The sequence below is a fragment of the Meleagris gallopavo genome, chromosome 13 (genome assembly GCF_000146605.3).
Source record: "Meleagris gallopavo isolate NT-WF06-2002-E0010 breed Aviagen turkey brand Nicholas breeding stock chromosome 13, Turkey_5.1, whole genome shotgun sequence".
NCBI lineage: Eukaryota > Metazoa > Chordata > Aves > Galliformes > Phasianidae > Meleagris > Meleagris gallopavo.
The window spans coordinates 9,610,433-9,615,823 of record NC_015023.2 but is presented as its reverse complement, the minus strand read 5'-3'; positions in this window follow the sequence as shown (position 1 = coordinate 9,615,823).

The window sequence follows — 5,391 nt, the reverse complement described above, 5'->3', positions numbered from 1 at the left end:
GTGAAGTACAGTTCTCTGCTTCCTCCCTAGTTTCTCACATTGCCTCTGTCTGCTAGAGCCACCTACACAGAGATTACACTTTGTTTTCCTGCACTTCTTCTACACTTTGTGACCCAGCTAACTGAAGAGCAATACCTTGAGCAAAACACTCAGTCTGACAAGTAAGGGGAAGCTAACAGCTGTTCACAGCAACAAACTCCTTTGTTGAAAAGAGAAATAAAAATGAAGGTTTTAGTGACTAGCACTGTTTTGCCTGCCATGTTCAGCAGAGGTGCTGTCAGGAGGCGTAAGCACTATTAACTTTACTGCACTAAGTAAAGCAAATTGAGAAAACTGCAAGAGGAATACTCTAGTGCAAATAGTAAATGAAATTTATCTAGTATAAAATTAGGTAGACATTGAAAAATATCAACATTACCTCTATGGCTTTGGCTACAAACTGAAAAACAATACAATTGACAATTTATAAATAGTTATTTATGTCAACGTATGTAGTAATTGTGGATGAAACTGGGTATTTAAAGTTAGAGCTATTAAAAGAAAACTGAACGTCACTTCCTGGTTGAGTGAACTGTAACTTCTTGGTTTAGTCCAGTCAGTAGTTATGTCTGTCTTCTTCTCTGACACAGACAGTTTTATCTCTGACCTGGAATACCAGCCATCAGGTTCAACAGAGAAATGGACTCAACATTCAGCACTCATGTCCAACTCCTATGTGGAAAATCTAGAGGGTGAGTCTGCTTATGAAAATGCTTCAATGTTTAAAATTGGAGCACAAAGGAGAGGGGAAGGCGTTTTAATAGTCCTAACATATACAAGTGAAAAGCACAACGTAGTGCTTCAGTATTGCTATAACTGGACACGTGCATTCTGAAATAGTTGGAAACATCAGAAGTTGTGAACCAGGTGTACGCTTAACGGAGTAAAAGCCTCCACCTGAAGTATATCTAGCTGCCACAGAACTTCCTGAGTGCTGTAGAATCGAGTAAGATAACAGAAGGATGTGAAATTTTTAAGTCTAATAAAGCCAAGGTGGTAGAATGGCCAGATCAGTTAACTCTGAGAAACTTGGAGTGTTTCTCCTTTTCTACAGATACAAAGCGATGTCAGTTTAACTACCAGTCTAAGTACCAGAAATACAAATTGTATGGAAAGAATTCTAGTTGAATGTGCACTATAATTGAGAATGATCATCTGAATTTACTTTAAAGATTTTATCAGCTTCTTTATTTCACGTATAAACAAAATAATTATGCACTGTGACTCTTAGTAGTGATAGTAGAAATCGATAAGTAGCTTATTGGTCACATTCCTGTTTATAGTCATTTTAAGTGGTTTTCACCTTATTACAAACATGCCTACAATGCCAAAGAACTGTCTTATCCCTTTAAATAAATAAATGCACATGTATGTATGCATATACACACACATACATATAAACACATTTTACTTTTACCCAAATATTTTAAAGGGTTATACCTGTAAGTGCACATTCAATTTAGGACTGCTAACACTTACTGAACCTAGATAGTCTTAATAAAACTCTTACAGAATTAGAGTGTGGGCTTAAATTTACTCTCAGAACTAACTTAGTTCTGCTTTACTTGTTTACTTGTCAGACTGTAATCAGTAAGGTAAGTAGCTACAACTCAGAGTGCCAAAGCTGGAGAATGGACTCTACACCGAGCTGACATCTCTGGATTTTGAAACTACCTGTTGATTAGTACAATATTACCTAGAGCTACTCTAGACTGCAACCAGCACAACTCAGAATCTAGTAGGATCTGTTGAAAGAGCTCTTGGGTACAGAGTCATTGTAATCATAATAAAAGCAAACCGAAGAACCGACGCATTCCTGTCTTGTCCAGTAAATTTTAAGACAGAGATTGGCAAAGCCTGCAGTGTACATGGACATTCAGGTCCCTTTTTAAAAAGACGCATACACAGAAAACCACACGCAGAGAGAAACATGTTTATGCACACATGCTAGCATCTGAGAAATACGGTTGGGAAAAATGGCATTTTTAAAGTTGAATAATTGATATTTCAGGTACTCAGTCTAAGAAGGAAAAAATCACTGAAATACTAATGCAGTAATGGAAGCTAATATTTACACGTGAATGTTAGAAGAATGGTTCTGTATCTTAAGGAATGCCTAGTGTCAGATAAGTGAGTTATCAATCAGTGGGATGGATGCTTATGGATCCTGCTTCCAGCTTTAAATCTGAAAGAGTATAGCTTCAGAATTACACTACTGAACCCTGAACTACTAAAAGGATTGGAAATTATGGAAGTGAGAGTGGGAAGAGGTGAAAAAGCAAAACTGCCCTGACTCCATACAGACTTGTCACTGAGCTATTTTCATATAAAGCAGTCTTAAATTCAAAGGGGACACTTCTGTGAAAGGATTCACGCTTCTATTATAAAGATGATAAAAGCTAAGAATGAGTATGAAATGAGCAGAGAAAAATACACTACTACATAAATTGTGTGCCTACATCTTGTCCCCATCTGTTCTCCCTGGTGTCAGAAAAGAATTAGATGCATACAGTTGTTGGGAGTGTTTCAGCAAAGATCAGCTAGCCCACTCAAAGATGTGGAACAGAAGTTGCATTGAATCAGCCTGGCTCTCTGGCCAGGAGAAAGAAAGACAGAAAGACAGGAAGGGGGGGGAGGGAGGAAAGGAAAAGCATGGAAAAATGACAAAATGAATGGGTGCCATGGAAAGAGTAACACAAAACATCATCTTGGGAAAGCAAATGAGAGAAGCATTCACACTAAGTAGAAAAATCACATAGCAAGTCCAGTGCTAATAATTACAGTCCTTACGGCTATATGTAGTTAAGGTTCAGAAGGGAGATGTTTCAGAACATTGTGCATGGCAGAATTTTGCACAGACCCAAAAGACAACAGAGAAAAATGCAAATAGAATTGTTAAGCACAAGAAAGTACACTCCTTTGGAATTCCCTAGGACAGACACATTTTGGAGCCTGGTGAACACTGGGGACACATCACTATGTGTTTTCTCCTGCTTTTCCCTCGGACTTTACTATTGCCCTTACATTAATACTTCTTAACCTGAACTGGTTTCCTGATAGTCCTCCACAGAAGTATTTTTGGCCTATGAAAACCTGAAATGCTTGGCATTGCTTGTACAGAGATTGTCTTGTCCTACAGAAAGTATGGACATTGATCCCAGATTACCAGCTTCCTGCAAGGGAAACAGGCTGCTTGCATTATTAGCAGGAAGGCCTTTAGGGTCTAGGAATGATTTACTGCATTCCTGTACAAAACATTTGTCTCTCAGCACTCACAGAAATCGGGAACTGTGGTTAAAACAATTTAGGCAGATGTCAGTTTTTGGTTGACATTGTACCTAAAAAGAGGATGATTACACTTCTGGTCATAGCACTGAAGACACCTGTCTCAGGGTTTACATCTAAATGTGTTGTAATACCAATTAAAAATATTTAGTGAGATGGTACAGGTGTGCAAGATGACTGACAAATTATGGGTCTGGAACATAAAGTGATGTTGTAGAACTGACAAAAGAAATGGAGGGGGGAAGATAGACCTTGCAAATATGCAAAAGGACTGGTTTGTCTCTTTTAAGTAATTTCTTCAAGATTGTTCTAAAAATTCATCCAAAACCACAACCTGTTCTTAGAAAGCACTTTCTCTTATGATATTCTTTGTTTCATAACAAAAGAACTCCATTCTGCTCAAATCAGCTAATGCAGATAATTTTCAAAGGAGAGAATTTCTTCTAAGAAGTTTATCAGTACAGCACACAGGACACATCTGTATGGAAACAGCTGTAAGGATTACTCCCCCTAGCTTTGTGTCAAATGGCTGAGCTGTACAACCTAATTTTAGTTTATTTAAAAACTCTGGGTTGCAAATTGCAACAGTTTAGCACATCTTCATGAATGGCCGGGCTGTTCATGCAGCCAACAGCTGGAGCAATAGCTTTTAACTGCTGTCCCAGTGCAGGGACCAAAATGCAGTGCATTTTGAGCCATGCTATATTGGACAATTGAGTTATTAGAACACAGTTATCACTTTGGTAGTGGGAGAATCTGCCACATTTCAGTGTGAATTATAGTGTGTGCCACTGCTCTGTTTGTTTTAAATCTGATCCAGTCAGTATTCCAAGACCAGCAATGTAGATTGTTAGCATACACAAGAGTACTAAATATTAGGTGGATTTCTGTAATTATTTGTATGCAAAATATTTCTAATTCCTCATCTCTAGTGAGAAGAGGTCTGGGACTAGCAGTCAGATCACCAGGCATGAAACATACAGGGAAAGTTTTATTAGGGGGAAAAAAGGTAGTTAAACAGAGCCAATGTGCTATTCCCCATCTTAACTCTCATGAGATTGGGCCTCCTCAAAAGGACTACAGAATTGTAAGCTACACACCATTCTTGAACATGGCAGACAGACCACAGAACTTAAGAACATACTTGAGAGCACTGCTGCTGAATCCTGAGAGCTTAGCAGCCTTCCCCAGGAAACTTTCATTGAAGGAAGAAAAGAAACGTTATTAAAAATAAGTTTACATATTTAAAATAAATAAACAAACCATCATCAGCTCTGGCCTCTCTCTGGACTGACAAAATAAGACTTTTTATCTCTATTTGTCACATAAGAACTTCAGTTTTACTAGCCAGCTTTATAGAAAATCTGCACTCATGAATTTAAATGTTTTAAACACAGACAAATAATGTTCTGTGGTAATATTGGTTCTCTGTGGAGGAAGGCAATGTGTTATGTATTTTAATACTAACTTCTGGATTACTAATTTAGTCTTAAGTATTTTCTCAAAAATTAACACAGGAGGTAAACCATGTGATTTTTACCTTCAGTTCTGTACGATTCTACACAGACCAGCTCTTCTTATTAATTACATTATTCACCTTTTAAACTGTCTTAACTTATACTACTGCACAGTTAGACAATTATGATTGCTAAGGAAGAACTTTCTATAAGGGATGACAGAAATGGCTTTAAACTTGGAGAGCGTAGATTTAGACTAGATAACAGGAAGAAATTCTGTACAGTGAGGGTGGTGAGACATGGGACCAGGTTGCCCTGAGAAGCTGTGAATGCCCCTTCCACAAAGACTTTCAAGGCCAGGCTGGAAGGGTCTTTGATCAACCTGGTCTAGTGGGAGGTGTCCCTGCCTGTAGCAAGGAAGGTGGAATTAGATGATCTTAAATGTCCCTTCCAACCCAATCCGTAGATATAGCTGAGTATCTCATCATTTACTGCCCTGATTTGTACATCTTCAGCTATTCCACAGGACTTCCAAGCTACCTAATTCAGTATGACTTCCATACAGTGATAGGGTTTTGTTCTTGTTTTTTGTTGGGGGGAAGAAAAAAAA